At 50.6% G+C, this 23,874-nt stretch overlaps 1 protein-coding gene across 2 annotated transcripts in view; it reads right to left on the bottom strand.

Annotated features, from left to right (window-relative positions):
- KLHL29 (kelch like family member 29) overlaps positions 1 to 23,874 on the bottom strand; it is a 310,779-nt gene that overhangs the window by 217,323 nt on the left and 69,582 nt on the right. For both annotated transcript variants that reach the window (XM_030858308.2, XM_060309498.2), the window contains exon 2: positions 10,745 to 10,852. The gene's annotated coding sequence lies outside the window, so the exon portion shown is untranslated. The remainder of the gene's footprint in view (positions 1 to 10,744; positions 10,853 to 23,874) is intronic.

Consider the following 23,874-nt stretch of genomic DNA (forward strand, 5'->3'; position numbering starts at 1 on the left):
CACGTCCGTCCATAGGGTTGCTGGGAGGATTCCAGGAGAAAGTACATGGAAACCGTTCAGCATAGCCTTTGGCCCTTGGTCAGCACTCAATACTCGTCCTTGTTATTCCAGAGACTAAACCCTGCTGAGCCAGGGGAGGGTGTGGGGAGGGAGGGCTTCAGAAAGGCCAGGCCCGAGTCCGGCTCATCAGCAGGACACCGGAGGCGGGGAGGGAGCTGCGTCCCCACGGCTGCACGGCCCCTGGAAGCCTCGTTCTAAATGGATTATTGTTTATTGGCGGCTAATCCCGTCTCTGGGGTCATGAATTATTTACCAGATGACGACCTCAAAATTGTTAATGACAGATGCCCCAAGGACAAGCTGACGTACCTTCTGAAGCCACAGTGCTAACTGTGGAGTCCCTGAAGCCCCCATGTGGCCACATCCAGAGTGTCACTCCTAGGGACGTTGCCTGACTGGCCCCTGGGGATCAATCACGAATCCAACCCCCTCAGGACACAGACAAAGAAACTGAGATCCAGAGAGGAGCAGGGACACGCTTCCCGGTCCCGAAGCCGGCCAGTGGCAGCCCTTGATGGGGCAGGCCCCAGGGCTCTGAGGGGCATTTGTCCGCTGTTGGGGTTTAGGCTCCGGGGGCAGCTGTGGGCTGAGCAGGAGCTCAAGTCCTCTGTGTTGGGTGCTGGGAGATCCCCCACCAGAAGCGAGGCGGAGGGGCCCCAGGACCCTCTGCCGTTGTCCCTGGAGAATCAGTTTGCAGCCCAGCGGCTGTTTGGGATCCCTGTGGTCTGAGGAGGGCCACCTCCCTGGGAGCAGAGGTCCCCTGGTGTATTTAGCAAGCAAAGGCCACAGGGTGACTGGCAAGGGGGCGGAGGTAGGGGGTGGGCATTTGGTCCTGAAGAAAGTATGAATTACGTCCATGAGTCGGCTGGGGTCCCAGCCCTTAGGATAATAACAGCAAACCCTTGTATTAAGCTATGTTTCATGCACCATTCTAGATGTTGTATTATATGAACTATTTAATCCTTTCAACCACCCCATGAGGTAGGTATATTTATAATCTCTATTTTGCAGGTGAAGAAACTGAGGCACGAGGAGGTTCAATAACGTGTCGGAAGTCACACAGCTGGTGGGGGCAGGACTGGGATTAGGACCCAGGCAGTCTTGTTTCATCATCTGTGCCCTTGACCACTACACTACGCTGCTTACTACAAATGTTCCCCAAATGAATGAATGAACGAGTGAATGAATGCTGGGAGGTCCCTTTGAATATGGGACCTCTTTTCCAAAAGTGTTTTAAATGTTAAATTGAGCATACTGAGACCCTGTGTTCCAGCAGGGTCTGGGAGCCTGTCTTCCTCTTGGACTGGGGACTGAGCTTGGAACAGCAGAAAGGAGAGCTCTGGCCTGGGGTGCTGGTGCCCCAGGGGCAGTGGCCTTGGAAGGGCTGGGTCAGTGCATTGCCCTCACTGCCCTGAGGTGGGCAGCTGTGAGCTGCTCTCATGGGCGTGGCAGGACCCTGAGTACACGCAGGTGAGACAGGTTAAATGAGATGCTTCTGAGTGAGGCACACATGCCACTCACTCATTCCATAACTGTGCCAGAACCTTCTTTGTGTCAGGCTGTGGGGAGTGACCCAGTGACCAAGACACTGTCCCTGCCCTCAGGGGACTCCCAGCTGTCTCCCAAGGCAGACAAGAAAACAGCCAGGTGCCAGGTGAGAGGGTTCTGTGACAGAAGGGAAGCAGAGGGGCTGAGGGACCCAGGAGCACTGCCAGAGGCCGTGTGAGTTGACCTCCTATGATCAGTTCCTTTACAGTGTTACATGTGCTCAGCTCTGAGCTCACAGTGGTCCGGGGATGAGCCTTGAGCACACTGGCCAGTGAAAGGACTGCACTTGACCCCAAAAGAACCAAATGGGTGCCGGGGAGAGTAACCGTATCAGGAAATCAGAGGAGAAGAGAGAAAATTCCCAGCATGGGTGGCCTGGGAGCGCTTTGCCAGGAGATGGGTAGGGATGGGAGAGGCACTCCTGGGAGATGCAGGCTTAGCAGGACAGGTGCTCAGAGGTTCGAGGCACACAAGCAGGGTCAGTTAGAAGCACAGGGTCTGTCTGGAGGGGAACAGAGGCCGTGTGTGAGTGCGTGGGGCATGCACGGGTGCCGGGGTGGAAGTCAGGGGAGGTGAGTTTGGCTAGCTGGTATGGGGTCAGATTTACTTTATCTGATTCACAGAGCCAGTAGTGCAGCTCTGTGCTCACCTGTGCAAGATGCAGAGCACTCTGATTGCATTTTAGAAAGCCCTGAACTGCTGCTAAGTAAGTAATCGCACTGTTTATTCTGGGTTGGAGAAGCAGGATGCCTCCTGTCCGTGCTAATGGGAGGGCGAGGCTCTCTGGCTGGCTGCTGGGGGCTGCCTCGTGCACATCCGTGAGCATGGCACTGATCTGAGAAGGGACCCTGGATAGAGCCTCTCCGTGTCCGGACTTTCATTTCCCACTTTCGGCACCTGCCTGTGTACCTGGAGGAGGGGGGATAGGTTAATTGTTACCTCCTGTGCTGTTACTAGGTCACTTTGTAAAAGCAGAAATATGCTTTTAATGATTTTTTGTTGTTGTTGCTACCTCACAAACCAGATGCTTTTATCTAAATGAGTTGCTACAAATCAAAAGAAGGGCTCATGAGGGTTGCTAGGCTGCATCTGTCTTACACAGGGAAGCTCTAGCTCTGTGAATGAGAATTAAGTCTCCCCCATCCTTTTAGCATCCAGCTCTCTTACAAGTAAGAGTGAGAACATGCACTGGCAGCTGTAATGAATGTGCCTCCGAGTGGCCTGGATGAGAGGATGCAGTGAGTGAGTGGTCTGCAGCCTGCAGTGGTAATTCCATTCGCTGTTCAACTTGGTGTAGGTGGGTGATGCCTGGGCCTGGCTGACTGTGGTCTTTGGGCCTCTTGGGTCACTGTGGGTGGGAGGAAGGAAGGAAGATGTGATTCTTCCAGTTTTTTTCCTGGGTGGGGGTGGGACTACACTGAGGCCCAGAGGATGGTCATTCAATGCTGGGCTTGACACACAGTAGGTGCTCAACTAATGTTTGTGGAAGGCAGGCAGGCGCAGACTGACACTCGCTCAGAGGTCTTAGGCTTCAATCTAAGGAGTAGCAGTTGATGTGGAGGCAGGAGGGGCTCTGGATTAGGAACCAGGAGACAAGGACTCTAGTTCCCACTCTGCTTTGATTGGCTGTGTGACCTTGGGCAAGACACTGGCCCTCTCTGGGCCTCAGCTTGTTTTGCTCAGTATAATCAATGGCAACAATAATTCCTCTCTATCTACCTCCTAGGGTCTCCCTTATGACCAAGTAGATGAAGTTATGTGAAAACACTTTGCAAACTGAAAGCACTGGGTCATGGGAAGAGGTAAAGTAAGTCCTACGGTCTTAGTCTTGGATGTTCTAACAAAGTGAGGTTGGGGCAGTGGCTGCCCTGAGCACGAGGCTGCCAAAGAGTCTCTGGGGCTCAGGGAGTGCACGGGGAGCTTGGCTGTGAGAGTGCTCTCTGGCCAGTGCTCTGTGAGCCTTCAGCTCTGCTTCCATTATCTGAGAGCGTGGCTTCTGGAGGCTTAGCATGGCATTCAATGCCCATCACAGCCGAGACCCAATTACCTTTCCAGCCACATCTCCCAACTCTTAGGTCTCCCTTAGCACTTATGCTCTGGGCTCTCCTGTCCCTTTATATATTCAGGCCTTTGCACAAGCTGTTTCTTTCTATTGCCTGAAACGCTGCCTATGTGCGTGTGTGCACTGACACACACACACACACACACACACACACATTTCCAGCTTGAAGTTACCTCTTCTTGGAATCCTGTGGTTTTGATCAAACTAGTTGCTGAATACTCTCATGGCCTCAAATGTGTGCTCTGGGTCAGGGATTTTGTCTCATATGGTCACTGCTGTACCCCCCGTGCCCAGAATACAGCCTGGCATAGAGCAGGTGCTTAAGAAATATTTGTTGACTGAATGAGTTCTTCCATAGCACATTGTATAAATTCCTACTGTTGTATTTATCGCATCTTATTGTCAGAATGTATTTACTTGCTGGTCTCTCCACTGGACTGCCAGCTCCTTGAGGACAGGCTTTTGTCTGACCTCTCTGGATCCTGGACCTAGAACAATATACAGTGTGGTTGCCAGTAAGTGCTTGAGTGGATGAATGAATGAGTTTTACCGTGTGCTGGGTATTCTTCTTACAGCCCCAATGCTTCTGGCTCTATCTGTCACGTTGCAAGAGAGAGAGAGAGAATTTATGATTAGCAGATAAAAGCTTAAAAGTTCTGAGTGACCTGTGAAAATATGAAACTATCAATAAGAGCCGGAAGCTCACAAATTCGGGAGCGTCCTTACACAATCACTGGAGCAGGACTCTGGCAGGGCCACTACCAGCCTATTCAGCATTTTTGTGCAACTTAGAAAGAGGTGTTCCTCCCTCTGAGCCCTCATAGGCACAGCCAAGCTTGCAGAGCACAGGCTGGGCGTCAACTCCCACGCCCCCCCCGGGCCAGGTGCCCTGCTGTAGGGCACAAACCCACAACTGTTCCCATCAGCCCTGGTCTCTGGGGCAGGTGCAAAGTAAAGAAGGAGACAGGTCACTTGGAAATCAAACTTGGCCACAAAAATAAACTCTGAGGTTTGCAGATAAGCTATTTCTAGCCCAGGTGCCAAACAAGGTTTTGCAGCTAGAGTGAACTGCTGTGTGCGCCCTGCCCCCATTAGCCAAGGGGAAGTGCCCTCCCTGTGCATATGCTGCTTCCAACAACTCAACTCCAGAAATGGGGGATCCACCCCTGGGGCATCGCCTGCCTTAGGCTGATGGTCTCAGCACGCTGCTCAGCATGGGGCCGAGTCTCACAGGCCAGGGAGGGCAGACGAGGGTGGCACAGCCACCGTCCCAGGCACAGTGATGCTCTGACAGACCACCCTGTCGGCCCCCTCTTTGCCCCAGTCCCGTGTCAGCGCACAGGTGCTGTGAACTGACCGAGCCTCTCTCACTGGCCTTGGAGGGCTCTTGGCAGACTGGCTGCAGTTCCCCACTGTGGGGTCGCCAGAATCGACGGCTCTGGCCTGGCACCTGCGGGTAGGGAAGGGGGTCTGCGACCTTCTCTCCCGGGAGGCCTGACGGGGTGGGAGCTGGCTGCCCAGGGCCCAGCCAGAGAAAAGCAGGAAGCTTTCGGTTCTGCCTGTTTTCACCTCACTGAGTTCAGAAAGGATTGAAGGTGACTTAAAAGGAGACTGTGAGACAATGCAAATCAAAAGCAGGAGGGAGACAAACAAGTGTGCAGGGCATGCTGTCTCCATGAAAACACCCCTAGGAGGTCTCAAACGTGTGTCACAGGTGGGTCACAGATTTGCCTCCAGGCTTGGCCGTGCCCCTGACCTTGGCCTCCTACTGGGAATTACCTGGGGAGTGTCACAGAAATACTAATGCCTGGGTTCCAGCCATAGAGATTTTCATCTACCTGATCTGGTGTGTAGCCGGGATATCAGAATTTTAAAAATTTCCCTAGGTGATCTTAATATGCAGCCAGGGTTGAGAGCCACTGTTTAGACTTAGAAGAGGCAAACAAGGAGCTTATCTGTTACGACATGATCCGACATGAGACACTGTGATGATGGCTTGGGAGGAGATGCCTATGCTGAAGTCAGAGGCACTGATTTCAGGTCCCAGCAAAGGAGTCACAGTGACAGGATGGACACTGACTGCCACAAAGTCCTAAATGTGAGCGTATCTACATGCTCCATAGGAAAATAAGATCTCCTCACAGCCTGTAGCGTTCATGGAAAATCATTTCGGGGTGGGGCGAGATGAACAGGGTTGACAGATTGCTATCGCCATGGTACCCAGCTTTCAGAAGCCTTGACCCAGGGGGTAGATTTTTTTTTTTTTTGCGGTATGCGGGCCTCTCACTGTCGGGGCCCCTCCCGCCGCGGAGCATAGGTTCCGGACGCGCAGGCCCAGTGGCCATGGCCCACGGGCCCAGCCGCTCCGCGGCATGTGGGATCTTCCCGGACCGGGGCACGAACCCGTGCCCCCTGCATCGGCAGGCGGACTCTCAACCACTGCGCCACCAGGGGAGCCCCAGGGGGCAGATTTTAGAATAGCTGAAAGAGTAGATAAATTACACATCAGCCAGCAGTTCTGTTTTGCCAAATCTCCACAACCTCCATCCCAAATCCTCAGGGCTTAGAATCCAGGAATTTGGTTAACACCTTTGAGTTGAGAGTATTGGTTGACGCTTTAAGATACACAGATGCCCATCCTCATGAGAACAATGAAATTAGAAGGTCTGGGGTAAGAACCCAGGCATCTGTATTTTTTAAATCTCTCCAGGTGACTGCAGTGTTCACTGAGGCCTGAGCACTGCTGGCCCAGGTAATGTCATTTTTGCCTCTGAACCTGTCTACCTTCTCCTGGGAGCTAGGAAGGTGGGTGGGTGGGTGGTTATCCTACATTTGAAGCAGAGGAGATGGAGGCTCAGAAAGCTGTACGGGGCTTGCCTGGCGTTAGTGGTGGATTTGGGATGAGAGCCCAGAGGCCTGTCTCTCAGTCCAGCGTCCCTTCTAACACACTGCCTGTGAGGTCATCTGTCCTGCAGTCCTGTGACCTCTGAACTGAATAAGATCACCTGATCTCATGATGGGGAGATAAAAGAGTGGTCCCAGGGCTTCCCTGGTGGCGCAGTGGTTGAGAGTCCGCCTGCCGATGCAGGGGACACAGGTTCGTGCCCCGGTCCGGGAGGATGCCACATGCCGCGGAGCAGCTGGGCCCGTGAGCCATGGCCGCTGAGCCTGCGCGTCCGGAGCCTGTGCTCCGCAAGAGGAGAGGCCACAACAGTGAGAGGCCCGCATACCACAAAAAAAAAAAAAAAAAAAAGAATGGTCCCTGTCCTTCAGAAGCTCATGGTCCAGGAAAGAGGATGAGAGGCTCAAGACACAGAGGACAGAGGTTCACAGCCTAGGGAGAGGCGAGGGTTGAGGCATCCCTAAAGGCTTCACAGCAATGAGGTGGCTTCTTCTGTCCAGGTCAAGTCTGAGATGCAATCAGACCGGTGGGTAATGGATTCTCAGAACTATGGAGGAGTGGTCAGGACCTTAGGACAGAGGTGCTTCCTGAGAATCAAGCCCTGGGGACAGCTGAAGCAGAGGGAGTAGAGGGGCTACTGAGAGACAGTAAAGCTGAGGGAAACCCGGTAGCACAAACACCTTCGTTTACAGGCAGAAGCAGGAAGAGGGGCTGGAGTGGCCAGAAAGACAGAGAGATGCAGCCCACCCGAGCCGAGGGTGGGAGGCTCCACGTCTACGTGAAACGAGTAGGGAGGTCTTTTGCTGATCCTGAGGAGGACAGGGTTGGCTGGAGGTCTTGAGGACAATGGGGGAGGCAGGGAACAGTTGCAAGGACCGGAAAGGGAATGGACAAGTGATGCATGAAGGATGCCTGGGCAGCACTGAGGGTTTGGCTCAGGCTCTGCTAAAAGATCTGTGCCCAAGCCCCTCGGCGTGATTACACGGCCCCCTCAGGCATCTGAGGGCCCAGAGGCCCAGGGAAGGTAGGGGCTGCAGAAGTTTCCAGGGCGGGCCAGGACAGGCAGCAAGAACAAAGGACAAGTGGGTGACAGCTTGGATATGCTGGCGAAAGCAGCACTAAAATGGCAGCCCACAGGTCCATCCTCAGGGTGGAAGCCAAAGGGGGATCAGAAAGAGAAGGAGGGAGGAGGGGCCAGGGGTCCAGTGAAGCAAGGCTGTGAAGAGCGAGGGAGTGCAGAAAGGCACAGGATGTGTGCGGTCAGCAAGGGCACCTTTGGGATGGCTTTGCCGGGTGAAGCTGCTGTGAGTGCAGAAGTCCGGGGCACAGCACAATGTGTCCTCTGATGGCACAGCTCCAGGTCCCATTAGCTCTGGAGGCATCTGTAATGTCCTCCCAGGATGCAGGGCGCCCAGGGGGACTAGGGGCCGGGATAGGCAGCACTGCGACAGTCCCAGGATGAAGGTTGGGGAGGCTGCACAGGGGCGTCCCCCGCACCGATGGGGATGGGCACTGGCCCTTCATCACCTCGGAGCCTAGGTGTCTGCTAATGCCATTCTTGGCTCAGTCTTCAGTTCTGCACGAACCAGGTCCTCAGCTTTACCCCTTAACTCTTCAGCCCCACCCTGGCCACGGTCGCACACTGCAGTGCTGGCATCAGATTTCCCTCCTGCTGGCTGGTCCCGGTACCATGCTCTTGGTTACAGGGGCTGCTCATCAGGCCACGGACAAGCAGAGAGCGGTCCTCCGCGCTCTGCCTCTGAGCAGATCCCGCTTTGTAGCAGGATTCATGGAGCCCAGTGACCTGGCCCAATTTCCACAGGAAAGTGATAGCTCTTCCACTGGTTACCAGGGGTCAACGCAGGCCGTGGAAGCTTCCTATCTTCTTGGGAATCTGTGGGAGTCCTGCACGTGAGGGAAACGTATGACCCAGCTGCAGGCCATATGCTATGGCGGTGCCCCCAGGAAAGGCTGGGGGTGTGTGTGTGCGCTGAGTATTTACTGAAAGCCTCGGCAGGCGCTGGGCGGGGTGGTGGAAGGGAGCACAGAGAGAATCAATGATTCTCCTCCAGGGACTGGCCAGGAGGTAGGGAAGACTGCCATGGGTTCACAGTGAGAAGACCAGTCTGGTGGGCACAGAGATTTAAGGCCCACAAGGGGGGTGTCCTATCAGATATGCCTGGTGAGATAACCTTCAAGTCCCTCCCGATCCTAAAATACATGCTCCTCAAAGGTTGGGATGAACAAGAGCCATGTGTCACCCTGCATCAGAGGCAGGGAATAGAAGACCCCAAAATAAAGGCCATTAAACCCGTTGCCCTGGGTTGCCCTACCCCCTTCACCTCAGCCACACTCACACTCACACTCTAAAACTTGAAGGCGTATTCTTGGAAAGCTGACTTCTGTGAAGAGCATCTCCTGAATCTTTTCTCAGACACTTAACTCCACCTTTGCCCCCTCCAAGAGCTGAGAAAGCCACGGTCACCAAATCCAAGCTTAACTGTCTAGTTTTCCAACTCCCCTCCTCTGGCCTGACAGTCACAGAAGCAAAGCATTCCCTAGTGTCCAGGATGAGTAGCTGGCCAGCTGGCCAGCCAGTCAGTGATGTCCTTAGGAGTGTGCCAACAGCCTAACAACTCTCAAGGTCAGGCGCCCATCTGTCCCCACTGGCCACCCCTGCTGGACTGCTGGGTGGCAGCAGGCTGGGTGCACGTGGATGTTTCTTCTATTTCGGTAGCTGATTCAGGCCCAGCCTGGAGCCTCCTCTTGCTTCCTGCTGACAACCCAGTCTGCCTGCAACTCAGGATCCCTTCTCATTGTGCGAGGGCTCTGGGAGTGCAGCGCATCCCCAACTCCACTGTCTCTGAGTCCAAAGAGAAAGCTCTCTGACCAGCAGACAATCAGGGCGTGGCAGGAACCTTGTTGGTCAGCTGCTGAGACCCCTGCTGTGGAAGGAAGCTGGAGTCCTGGCTACAGGCTGGTCCCAGGCAGAGCCCCTGAGGCTCCTGGTCAGAGGGCCCAGGGCATGGGCCTGCTGAGAATGCAGCATCTGAGCTCGCCCAGCACCAGCCCTAGGAGTGATGCAGAGGTGGCTTCAGCCCATGGACTTCTAAAGGCTCGAGTGTCATCAAGACATGCTAGCCTAGGTCAGCTCAGCTTCAAGCGTCCTGAACCCCGGCGCCTACACCCCCCAACGCCCACCTTCATTCCAGGCCCAGCTCGCTGATTAGTTTCATCAGACTCTGCCGTCACAAGGTTAGGCCATGTTCCCCCTACCTCTCCTGGCTGCCTGGTCTTCCTGATCTAGCTTGGAGATTCCTGAATCAAAATCTTAAGGCTGACCTCTATAAATTTAATCCAAGGAAATAATCAAATGACTATGCAAAGACATATATGCAAAAATGTTTGTTATAGTATTGTTCGTAAGAGTGCAATATTAAAAATACACTAGATCCCCATTATTAAGGCACTGGTTAAGTAAACTGTGTGGCTTATTATAACCATACAATATGAAGCCTTTAAAAATGCTATAGAATTGTATTTACTGACATAAAAAGGTACCTGCAACATATTGTGAAGTCAAAATAATGGATTACCAACTAGTACCTACAGTGTGACCTCATCTGTGTCGTGCATGTGTGCGTGTACACTTTATGTATATGCTTAGGAAAACAGCCTGGAAAAGAACACTAAAATGCTTATTTCTCGGGATTATAATTATAAGTAATTTATATAATTTTAGGTGCTATCTTTTAAAATATTTTTACACTGAACAAATATTATTATTTGTTTTAATATTAATAACATCAATACTATTTTCATGATATTTAATAATACTATTTTAATAACAAGAAAAGTTAAATTACAAAAGAAGAATTGCAGTTTTTAAGGAGCTAAGTAGTCACCTAGCTGCTGGCCACCCCCAGATCCAACCTCCTGGAGGACCAGAGCCCCAGGTGAGTGAATAAGAGTGACAGCCTTGCTCATGTGTTGATTCCAGAAGGGTGGGGCCCAGGTGGCTTAGCTTGGCTCTGGTTACCAGTTAATCCCATGTCTACGGTAAAAATCTCACTGACCAAAAGGGTGAGAGGACCAGCTACATTCACCTTACTTCCCCGAGGAAATCAGTGGTAGAGAAGATGACTTTCTGATTTCCAGGTGAGCTGACCTACCTTGCACCGTCCGTCTCTGGCAAGCTCAGGATTCGTCCCCAGGATGCAAAATCCTCGATGGCCACCAACACTTAGCACAGCGTGAACATCACCAGGAGGCCAGGCCGTCTAAAAAGAGACAGAAGAGTGGGGGTGGGGTGGGGAAAAGGTATCATCTTTTGCAAAAAGATCTCTTTGGAATTCCAGCATCTTAGATGGTCCCCAACTTAAGTGGAAGCTTGTCCCTATCTTGGATTTCCCGGTGTGGATGATCTCACACAGGTCATGCCCAAACTCTGCCCCAGCACACCAAGATAAGGGGATCCAAGTGGGCAGCAGAGAACCCCAAGGGGCAGACACTAGATCTCACCCCTCCATCCCCCAAACACAGAAAGCCCTAATCCCCATGGTAGACCCATTAACACGCAATAAGAGAGAGAATAATGGCATTCCCTTCCATCTAATCCAAACCAAGAAATTCCAGAGATGGGGAAAAATAAGAAATGTAAGTCTTCTTTAAGGCTGAAAAGAGCACAGGACACAAACTCTAGAACTACAAAAGCACATCATTACTTTTAGACAATGGACAAAGAGACCTTGAGGAGGCAAAGGATGGGTTCCCTGGAGAGAAGGGTTATAAAAAAATATATGGATTTACTACCTCGTAGAGAGAGGCTATTGAATATGGGGAGGCAGGGCTATCCCTAGTTCCCTAGTTCAAATATAATATATGTGAAAGTCATCTTCACGACAGGAAATGGCATCCTCCACTGCAAAAAACGCATGACTGTCGTTACCTGGGAATCGATACCTTTTTCTAAACTGAATATATCATTACCAACTGATTTTCCCTTTTCCTCTTAGCACTCCAGAGTCCCGGATAGCAGGGAGAAAGCTTTAATGCGATATGAAGGATGTGGACAGGTAAATAAGTTATTGTAAACTAAATCCACCTTATGACGAGCTTCTCTCCGACGATGCAACGGGTCTTTCTCGGAGCCTCTCAACTCAAGCTTTTTCAGATGCTGCTGACAGACACACACGGGCCATATCAAAGAGCCATTTTAAAGCTGAAGGCGGCAAAAATACTATTTTTCCCAAGGATAGCGTGTTCCCTTTACGATTAAGAAATAACCTCAGTGGGGAAGCAAAGTAAGCCAAGGTCACCATTTAATTTTGATACAGAACCAAAGTCGTAAGTACATTTCCTCTACCAAGCTTATGTGAAGCAGACAGTTAAATCGATCTCTTTGGCCACAAAATACTGACAGTACTGGTGATAATAAACGATCGATGTATTTCTGGGAAAGAGCCTTGGCAGTGACGTGTCGGTGAAGAGAGAGGTCCAGGGGACAGTCATCAGTCCGTTTTTAGATTCTGGAGGATCTCATTCATTTAATGACCCATTCATGCATTCAATACATATTAAGGGCATCCCCCTTAGGTGTCAGGCAGTGTCTAGGCTCTGGGAATACAAGTGAACAAAACAGGAAGAAAAATTCCTGCCCTCATGGAGCTCATCTTCTAGTGGATGGAAACACAGAACAAACAATAACCTTAAGAAATAAGTACAAATTGTACAATATATTAGAAGGTCGTCAGCACTATTTATCAGAGAAGACGTAGAGCAGAAGATGACTGTGGGAGATTGTGGTGCAGTTTAGAGAGGGTGGTCGGGGTAATAAGCCTCCCAAGAGGATGGCATTCGAGCGCGCTGGAAGATGATACGGGCCTGGGCTGTGCAGGTGTCCGGGGAGAGCATTCAGGGCAGAGGGAAGAGCCCGTGCAAATGCCCCGGGAGGAGCGTGACTGTTGTGTTCCTGGATCCGCAGTTGTGGCTGGACGTGGGAGACTATAGGACATGAAGCTGGAGAGGTGAGAATTCAGTTAGCGTAGGGCCTTGCAGGCCACTGTAAAGGCTACTAACTAATTGAGAGCCCAAGACCCTGGCCAGCAAGCCTTAGAAAGAGCTCTCCCTCTCTTGAGACAAACCTCTTGGTTGCCAACGTCAGGTTAATCCACTTCCCTTTTCTGCAACCCAGATGGCTCGACTCTGGGTTGTGCCAGACAAATACAGCACAGTCCAGACAGGAGGGGGGTGGGCAGTGCAGGGGGGTGAGCCACCAGTGCTGTCTAAACTGTTCTGATGACAATGGCCTCGTCCTTCCTCCTTTGTGGTCTCCACAGGCCACTTCTAGAGGAGATAACCGAAACAAAGTTCCGAACAAAAATAAACCACATGCAAAGCTGAGTTCTCTGGGACTGTTCCCTAATGTGCTTATGAAAAGATCCTAACGTGAGCTGACGTGTGAGACATCACAGGCTGTGCTGGGTATCTTCTGTTTGCTCCTCCAGGTCGGCTTTCCATCCGGTTCTGTGTCCTGGGAGGCTCACCCGGTTGGCAGAGAGGGTGTCACTCCAGCTCTGAGACCCTGCAACTTCCAGTTACGTTCAGCCAATGCAGACACCAGCAGGAGACCAGGGATTGGGGTGGGGCTGGGTGTTTATTCCCAATTTCCTGCCTCCTTGCTTGTCTTCATGGGATGGCTGTGACTCTCTACTGAAGGTCGCGGCTCTGGTTGGTGATGGGTTCCATACAGTTCTCTCTCCGCCACCTTTGTGAATAGTCCTTTCGTTTAACTCTCTTCAAATTACACATTTGAATGTGTCTGTTTCCTGTCAAGACCCTAATGAATACATTCTCAGAGATGGTTAGAAGCAGGACTTTGGAATCAGACATCCGAATTAGAATTCTAACATGGCCCTTAGTTTTGTGACACCGGCTAAATTATTTAATTTCTATGAACTCTTGTTTCCCGTTATTAATGCATCAGAGAAACTGGTACATAATTATCATCCTCAGCAAAAGCATCAGCATCGGCATCTCACTACTGCCATCATCCACTCATAGTCCCAGGGCAAGTCACACCTCCTTCACGACATCTCTGCCCACCTCAACCAGATGCTCCTCCCTCGAGGGGCTTCTAGCTGTTCTCAGCTACTATTTGCTATTAGTTTATGCCTCAGTAATTTCATCTCTTTCCTCTTCTTGCTCTGTTTTCTCCCACCCAACCTCTACTCCTTGTATTCAAATCCTGAGCATCCTGAGAACAGACATCATCTTAATATTTGAATCTCTGGCCCATAACACCCATCACATGGGGGTGTACACAGACCCTTCATTCAGTACCTTTTCTTCTTGGGAGGCCTGTATAAGCTACATCCATCAACCGAAACACATTCTACTCTAATGAGATGCATGGTATTTAAAGTGATTTTAAAATAAATGACTAGAAACTGATTTCTAGTAATAATTTCATTCCCATGATAACACTGTAAAACCTTGAGGTTCCAAAGATCATGGCTTGGGAAAATGAACCTCAGGAAAGAACCCTGGAAATCACAGGGAGGTAGGTGTGGTTTTCCAACCCCAGGGGAGATGAAGGTACTACCTCTGGAGCTGACCTTTGACATCTCTGGTCAAACTGACCCTTTCTTTTCCACTAATCTCATCATCAAAGGGCAGCTTCCAGGCTTAAGGAAAATAAAATTTAAAAAGCCAAAGGCTGAGGGACTTTTTTTACTTTAGTTTAAAAAATACGGTAGGTAATAAGTCAACGCCCGTGAAATTGGTCTTAAGTCCTTCACCTTCTCAAGGCCCTTAAGAGATGCTAATTGAATTGGACAGCATAAAGTCTCATATGAAAGCAGGACCCGTGAATAGGCTGTCTGGGTTACATAACTGCCTAAATGCTGGGAGATCCTCAGAATTAAACTCAAAGAAATCTTTGAGACCCATTCTAACTCTAGATCTACAAATAAAGATGGTTCCTGACGTGAACCAAATGGATAGCGAAGAGAATAATAAACAAGGGCCCCAGGATTTTTTTTACTTCCCTATAAAAGGTATCAATTTTTTGGAGAGAAACTGCTGTAAGAGAGGAAAAACCAATTAGGGAGTCTCCCGTTTGATGCAGGATCAGAGAGCAGCCCTGCCTGGGTCTTGACCATGCTACCCAATTATGATTCCAGCGCCCGGGTAGCTCACTACCCCTCAGCCAGCTAGGAAACAAGGATTCTGCCTTCCTTGGAAGGAAGAAAAAAGGCAAAGGAGCTGGAGGCTGTAAACCATAGTGAGAAAACCTGCTCCCACACCCACCCTCCTGCCAGCCCAGGTGCAGGACCCTCTGGCACCCCTGGCACAGGCTCGGATGTCTGCTCTGAACGTATCCTGCGAGGGGAACTCTCATTCACATTCTCTTTCTTTTAAGAAGAGAGAAAACCAGGCCATCCATTAATAACATCAACCATGGGTTCACCAAAGCTTGTAGGCATGTTGCCAACCCCCAAATAAACACTCTCTCTGAGTGTTTATCCATCAGGTTCTCGACAGTTCATGGACCAAGGGGCCCGGAAGGCACTGCTTTTAAAAGGGGAGAATTAAGATGCAAAGATGGAGCACAAGCCGGTTCCGAGAGCCCACCCGGCACAACGCTCAGGCTTCTTCTTTCCATTAAGGAGCCAGAACTGGCCACTGATGAGATCCATTACATATTCTCCACGATAGGGATGCGCCACCCGGCAAGCTTTTCCACGGGCACGTGTTCTTCAAAGAAAGACAGGATCTTCAGAGGCCACGGCTGCGATCGAGGGAACAATAATGATATTTTCATAACGTCTGATGTTGACAAAGCCTAGCCGTTCACAGTTTCTCATTCACCTTTTCTAACAAGCTTGTGAATACTTTACAATTAGTATTCCCATTTTATAGACGAGGAAACTGAGGCTCATGGACAATAAGATTTATCTAAAGTCACACAGCAAGTGAAAGTGGGAGGGAGCTGGAAGGGGAGCTCTGGATTTGTGCCTGCATCCCACGTCTCTGTTCTGGATTTCGGCCCCCTCGTTCCCGGGATCCCAATCAGTGAGGAGTTTAGCACTGTTCTGTGTTTTCTCTGCAGTCACCACCCTGGGCTGAATCAAAGCACAGGTGTCGGTGGACGTCCGCATTCCAGTCAGGTGCTGGTGAGCCCAAACTAACCCTACAACCCGATTGGCTGTCCTCCCCCCGACCACTGCCCACTTCTCGGCAGCTCGCAGATGCCCCGGAGGTGGTCAGGCTCCCAAGTGACCCCCTGACCCTGAGCAGAGCCTCTCACAGCAGAGAAGCCCAGACGGGCCCAGCCCCTACCGCAGACCTCTGTCGGCAGGACCGCAGCTCACCCGGGTTCTTCGTTACTGTTAACTCGATGTTTCCCAACACTGTTTTCATCATCGCCCCCCCAACCCAAGAGAAAAATGACGTGAAATTCTTTCCCGTGGGAGAAATTCAATTCTAAGAAGTAGGATTCTGATGGGTAGGGTGGAGCTTTGGTGGGTCAAAACCACGGCACTGAGGTTTTCTTGCAGCTTCCCTGCTCCACCAATCCATGTCACCCCCGCCTGCCTGAGACTGCGTGCGTTCGGGACTGACCTTCCTCCACAGCTGCTACTGCCGGACCCTCATCGCGGGGCCCTGCACTGCCGCCTCCCACGGCACTGCTCAGAACAGTTCTCTCCAATCTCTGCTATGGCTGCCTGGGGCGAGGCCTCCCCAACTCTCACCTGGCTCACAGCCCGGCTACTGCTAAGGGGTGGTGCTCAACCCCAGAATGGGTCAAGTCACTCCCTGGCCAGAGTCCCTCCGTGTCAGGGGCCGCAAGAACCCAGGCCAGTCTGGACTCTTCCCGGTGTCCTGCCACATCCAGCCTCCCGGTGTCCTGCCACGGTGTCCTGCCACGTCCAGAGCTGGGGCCCCGGACAGCCCCAGGTCTCCTCCACTTCTGTGATCAGACACACACCTGCTCTTGCTTCCCGGACCTCCTCCCCCTGCCTTCACCTCTTCTCCTCCTGAAAACTCCTCTCCAGAAGTTTTTCTGCACTCTCTGGAGTACAGACACTCTGGGCGAATCCCTGGAGAATATCAAGAACACAGTGTCACCAAAGGAGGCTTCGCAATGGCCTATCTCCTGGTTCCGCTCGGCTGGCTTGGGCGAGGAGAATGGGGAGATAAGGACGACGGGGTGCCCGTGGCCTGACTGGATCCTAAGTTTTGTCACGACAGGGCTCTGCCAGAAACCTAGGCTGAAATGTTTCAGAAAAAAAAGGTTGCAAATCAGCTCCCCCGACACAAACTCTTTCCTTGTTGCAAGGCAGACCCACTTCAATTAACTAGGAATCCACCAACTCAGCCCCACCACTCAGAGCCCCCCACACATTTATAGAGGCTTTCCTGTCACTGGATCCAGGACTGGGAAGACCTTGCATTTCCTGAGGGCTGCAGGCTGGAGAGAAGGGCAGAGGCTCCAGCAAATCTGTTACACCCACTCGCCCATGGCGGCAGGAAGATGTGGGCAGGGCATGCAGCACCTGGCACGTAGTAGATGCTCAGTAAGGCTCTGCTGAAGGAAGGAAACTGCCTCCAAGACTCAACTCACTTTCTACAATTTTGCTTCGAACATTTGGACATTCACACCACAGCCGCATGATTGGAATACAAACCAGTTAAAAAAAAAAAAGAATCAGACATTGCTTCCAGATTTCACTCTTATAAACAAGCCTGCATCCTCCCTCTAAATTGTAATAATTCCTTCCCAGATGTTGCTTCTCCTTCAGACCCGTAAATTTAAGCTTTTAATGATGATGCTTCACATTTGCCTGGTGCCATGGGCTCTTTGGAGTGTTTCTGCATATTCTTTCCCTCATTAGACGGCCACGTGGACCCCAGGAGAGGCAGGACAGGGGCCGGCATCCCTAATTCACCGACAGGAAGGCCAGCTGCTGATGTGCGGAGCTGGATTGCGGTGGGTATGGGCGTCGCTCTCCTTCCTGGTGTCGAGAGCCACAGTACCTTCCTCTTCAGTGCTGTCCAGGTGGCCATGTGGGTGGGGCATCTGTGGAGTCTCCACCCGCAAGACCATGCTGCCCACTTAAAACTCTGACTCAGATGTGAACAAGTCTCTTCCCTTGGTTCTCCCTGCACTCCTGGGGCCAGGCTGTAACATTTGGATAAGACTTATCTAGAGTCTTGGGGAGTAAAACAGAACAATACGCCAGGAGGGGTGAGAGCAGTGGAAAGAGGAAGTAGAACGTGGCCTGATAAGCTGGCGCCCCCGCTGGTCTCCAGGAGGTTCCATCCTGGCTCTATGGGGCAGCCCCCATCTTAGCATTGAGCACACTGGAATTCCCAGCCAGGCAAGAGCCCACCTCAAGTCTGGACCCACACGTAGAGCCCAGAGAGACTAGGACTTCCCTCTTCCCTCCCACTTTCCCTGTTTCAATTTCTTCTCAGAGGCTGTCCCTTTCCTGGTGACAGACCCTGGGGCTGTTTGCCTCGATTCTTTTTATTTATTTTTTTAATTTTAATTTTTATTTTTGCGGTACACGGGCCTCTCACTTTTGTCGCCTCTCCCGTTGCAGAGCACAGGCTCCGGACGCGCAGGCCCAGGGGCCATGGCTCACGGGCCCAGCTGCTCTGCGGCATGTGGGACCTTCCCGGACTGGGGCACGAACCCGTGTCCCCTGCATCGGCAGGCGGACTCTCAACCACTGCACCACCAGGGAAGCCCTGCCTTGATTCTTAAGGGGAGCCTTTGACCTGTGTCCCAGGCACTCACTTAGCTACCACATCGGTCCTCTATGGGGCCCACAGCTGTACACGTCAGGGGGTGGGAGACAGCCGTGGGGACAGGAGACACAACTACCAAAGAAGTTCATGGATCCAGCGTCTGCTCACTGTCAGGGTCTGGACCGAGCCAGGTCCGGCTGATACCTCAGCTGCCAGGGCTCAGGGTTGCTCGGCATCTCATGCCCCTTTGGCCTCTTGACAGCTTTAGAGAGAAGTGATGGGGAAAATGCGGCTTCACAGAGTAAAACAAGGTGGGCTTTTAGACTCGGTGGGTTTGTGGTCTCCCCAGGGAGTTGCAGAGAGGTTTGGGAACCCCTTCTCCCAAGTCTGAACCTTGCAGCCTCGTTCCATGGCACAATCAGAGCTTCACCTTGGATTTTCATCTTAGTCCCTGACACACCTGGGTGGTCAAGAGCATGGAAGATGGATAATCTTAGAGACCTGGGTCTAAATCTCTAAGTTTAATGGCAGACCCTCCATGCCACTCCCACCCCTGCCTCACTCTCCTCCTCTGTACAATGGGGATGCTATTTCTGAACATCCATGTTTGTTCTGAAAGTTAAATGTCTGGTTGTAAGAAAGGCACTTGGCATGGCCCATGGCACATATCAACTGGTGGCTGTAACATTATTATAGCCTGCCAACTGAAGCACAGAATAGGTATCCCTGCAGTACCTACAGCGCCACGGGGAAGGTGGGGGCCTTCTTTCCCACCACCTCTCCACAGAAGTGAGCACGCAGAAGACAAATGAATGGGGAGGGATCTTCCTTGGGGGCTAGTTGACCAATGGGCTGACCGTGTGTGTAGTTGTCCTGGGTCTATCTGACACTGGTCAGTTACCACTTCCTGCACTCTGCAGCTAATCTCCCTGAACTTCCCTCAGGAGGACACTTTCAGCCTTTAACTTTCAGCCTTTTAGCCCCTCCTCTCCTCCTCCCCAGCAACTGCTAAACTCCAGGCCTGAGGGCAGATGCTTTCATGGCTTCTACCCCTCTCCTCCGAATCCAAGCCATAGGGCCAGCGGCTGAAAACCCCTTCCCAGCCCCAAGTGGGTCTGAGAGGCATTACTTCCTCACCCAGTAGAAAACTAGTTTATTTGAATAGATCTGAGGCTGTTTCTCAGAGAGAAAAAAAAAAATGTGAAAGAAAAGTCTTTGGAGATTACAGTACTTTTTACCCAGATATGATGAGTTATCCATTTAAAAATAAACCATAGACAGGCAAGTTTCTCCATACCCAGGCAGAAAGTAGTCATTACCAGGAATTTCTGTAAGTTCTCTGCTTTTCTTGGCCAATATAGAAACAGCCTAGGAACTGAAAATAGAATGAGAAGCTAATTCTGTTTTCCTGGTCTCTACCAAAGTATGCAGGCAAGTGGCTTGATCACATCAGAGCTTCACGTTCCATCTGAAAAAACATGCAACCACGGCTCACCAACCTCACGGCAATTCTGCAAACTAACCCAGCACCCAAGGAGTCCGGTCAGAGCCCACAGCAGTCAATACGAATGCACCAGATCACTGGGCCACAGCCTGGCATGGCTTGATGTCCAGATACGGGCAAGAAACCAAAGGCAAGACCAGTGAGTGACAAGCTCAAGGTCACACAGCTGATTAGCAGGAGAGCGGGGACCACAAAGCCGGCTTCCAAACTCTCTGGCCGCTGCCCTTTCCCACCCACTCATCTCTCTACAGTTTAACTGTAACTGAAGATTCCAGGAAAGTCCCCTAGAAAGGTTAAGCAACTTACCCCAACCCAGTTTTCCTTCCTGCAGAAAGTCCCCCTCTCTTCGCTCTCCTTTCCAGTGAGCAGTAAATCAAATATTCCCTGCTGCATTACTTTTCAAGCTCGATGTTTCTAAATCCAAAGACATCTATAAATAATACATACTCATTTATATGTACATTTAAAAGATTAAAAAAAAGCCATAACAAAGATACCTGTAGATTCTCCTGAATACTAATGGGCTACTTAGAACACAGTGGAAGCAAATGGCTAATGAACACAGGTACCCTCATACGTGAACTTCCCTCCGCTCCACCTCAGGCCCATACCCAGTGGGGGAGCCTCTGTTCTGAACCCACTCATTCACTGCTTCTCTCCCACGGTCACATTTAGCCATCTGCTGCTTCTTTTATATGTGGGACTGTGGTTTTTTTTTTTTTTTTCCTCTTCAGTTTTATATGAAACATTTAGCAATGAAGTAGCAAATAAAAATACTACATATCATCTAGAATTCATATAAAATTGTGGTTGGCTTTAACGCTTCTAAAGGTTGACAAAAAGAAACACATAGATGTTTCTTAACGGCTTGTTTATATTTTATTACACATGATATACATCTCACTCCATTGAGAAAATTTAGAACTTGATGTGGTTCTCTCTGTCACAAGCAGGCATGGCAAAGATTACCACATCCAGAGAACATTTTTCCCTTGGAACACAAGGTACTCGCCTTGCAATTACCCCAGCAGACAGAAATGGCGCAAATAATCCAATAGCACCCGCGTCAATCTTTGGAAGGAGGGGTTTTTCCCCCACAGTGTTGTCTGGCTACCCCATCCTCCACCCTGCTGGGCATCTCTGCTCTTCACTCCAAACCAAGGATGTGGCTGGAGCACCATCATCTCTCAGACAGACGTGCAGGTCAGCTAGGAGCTGGCAAAGTTGGTGTCGACTCCATCACACACCCACGTGCAGAAACCGGGGAGGTCCCAAGGCTGGAGACAGTGAGGGCTGAGTTAACTATGCTGGTGGAGCTGAAGGTGGTCAGAGGAAGCAGAGCTCCTGGGTGCAGGAAGCTCCATGCCAGGCCCTAATTTAGGTCCTGGAGGATGAGCACATCTGAAAGATCAACCTGAAGACATTCAGAAGGACAGGCGTCTTAGTGTGAGTTCCCCTCCAAAGTGGCCCCTGAAACACTGATTTTGATGTAAGTGGGTTTTTTTTTCTTCTTTTTTTCTTTTTTTAAGAGTAGACCCAAGGAAGCACATGAGGAAGCAGAGATGTGAGAAAGGAGACAGGGAAAATTCAGTTGAGAAAGCATTAACCAGTGGGTTCCCGCTTGGGCAACTGGGGGCTTATTCCTACTGGGGATGCTCTGAGAGGCTGGGTAGAGCATATCTTAAAGTCGTCCCACCAAGAGATGAGGAAGGAAGCTGGGGTATTTATTCATGACCTCCCACCTCTCACCGGCTACCAAGTGCTTTGGGGTATCAATCCCCCCAGCACTTCCAGCCTGCCCCATGAATGGGCTGGGCACTCCCACACAGAGAAAGGCAGGAAGCAAGAACTGTCAGCAGGCGATCCCCAGGCTGGGGAATGGGTGTGGCGTCAACAACCTCTGATAGCGCAGGTAAGCTGGAGCACCCATCAGCTGCTGCGTACTGCCGGGGACTGCAGCCTCAGCACCTGTTCAGGTGCCTCGGTCTCTGGGACCCTCCCCTTCCGAGTGAGAGGGAGACACACACTGCTTGCCACAGCAGAGGACCTTGAGGGTGCTCATCCCCACAGCCCATGCTGTGTCAAATGCGTTCATAATGGGATCATCTGCTGTCAGCCATGGAGCAACCACGTATGAAAAAGAACATTGGGGAGCAAATTAAGTGATCGTCTGCAAGCAGCCTGCTTAGATGAGGAAGGGTTGCCATTGACAAATCTATTAAGATTATACATAAATTTCTAAGAGCACATAGATTCATGCTCTGAGGACATCAATTATGGGCATTTAAAATACAACCCGGATTAAATCATCTTGTCTCACTTGAATGGGGTAAAAATAATCAAGAGAAGAGGGAGAAATAAATTATACCCATCACCTTCCTGACCAAAAAAAAAGTTCAGAGTTTTCATCTGTCAGGACAATGGTGCCTTAAAACTCTAAGACTCCTGTGTGGAGCCAGGTTAAAGGACAGAGGGATCCAAAGAGGCCTCTGGGTGCTCTCCAGGTGGGAAGGGAGAGCTGGGGCGCCAGGTGTACCTCTGTTGGGAAGCAGAACCCACCCAGACAAGGATTGAGGCAAGTGGTTTATCTGAAGAGTGATGCCAGAAAGCTCAGGCAGGTGAGTGGGGAGGCGAGACCGGTGAGTGAAGGAAGCCGACAGAGATTGCCCTGAATATGCAGGTCTCCACTGTGGGCACCTGGGCCAATGTCCCTGGGGACCTCTGGGGGACAGAGAGGGACATGTCTCAGTGTTGTCCCACCTGAGACGTGAGGAAGCTGGAGTATCTGCCGCCAATTCCCATTTCTCATCGGCTGAGAGCTCCTGTCAGTGAATTAACTCGTAGGCACTTCAGGTCTGTCCCTCGAGGCCAGCAAAGGCTCAGGGGTTACTGGGGTGGGGAGGACTCTGGGAAAATGAGCCTCCAACACGTGCAAACATACTGTGCTGGAAACTCATAACCTCTGATTACTTGGATGGAATTCCATTTTCCACTTTCAAAACTCTAACAAAAACAGACCCACCCTCACCCCCATGTAATCACTGAATAATATTATAATCATTCTGCATGGAAATTGCATTCTTTCCCTGACGTAAGCATAGGCTTTGAACCTCTCAGGGCTTCACCCACTACATTATTTTTCAGAGTATGAAGTAGCAGGTTCCAATTATCTGAAAAAAATGCGGAACAGTCGCAGCACAATACATAGTATGGTCCAGATAGAATACACATTCTCCAGGACAGGCACCTTGATTAGTGCCTGTGACTGTTAAACACATTGCAGGGAATACAGTGATAATGGACATTAATAGCAGCAATAGTGCTGAAGTGCTAGAATACAATGATTTCTGATTACATTACTATTTCCTTTTGTGGAGCACAGCGCATATTTCCAAACGACTCTAGGCTCATTAAACTACACAAAAGCCCAGTGACGGGTCGGCAGAAAGGTGGCCAGGAGGGGCTTGCAGTTACGTACTGGTGTTTGGGAAGTGGGGAAAGATGGCGGCCAGAGTTCTCGGTGGGGCAGCAGACCCAGCACCATTTTCTGTGACCTGGATCCATCAGACATGTCTGCCTACGTTGACAGACATCAACTACCGAACAGCCAGCAAAGAGATGCTCCTATGTGCAACGTCATAAGCTGACGGGTGTTAAAGGAGAATTTGATAAATTATAATTTTTTGACTAGGCCCAAATCTATGACCATCTTTCCCCTGCATCTCCTGTTATCCCACAGAAAAAAGGGTGTTCCATAATGGAAAAGAATATAAAAAAGAATGTATATATATGTACAGCCACTTTGCTGTACAGCAGAAATCCAACATTGTAAATCAACTACACTACAATAAAAAGGGCATTGCCTTAAATTCAATATATCCAATATCCAATCTGACGGATTCGACATCAATAAAAAGTCTCGTCTTGCAGTGCACTCTCCCACCTGATTTAGTTAACACAGATGCGGTAATTACTCTTGGGATTATGACTTCATTATTTCAGTGTTTGGATGTCATTGTAAACAAGACTTTTAAAAGTCAC

This window comes from Globicephala melas, chromosome 12 (assembly GCF_963455315.2).
Source record: "Globicephala melas chromosome 12, mGloMel1.2, whole genome shotgun sequence".
Lineage (NCBI taxonomy): Eukaryota > Metazoa > Chordata > Mammalia > Artiodactyla > Delphinidae > Globicephala > Globicephala melas.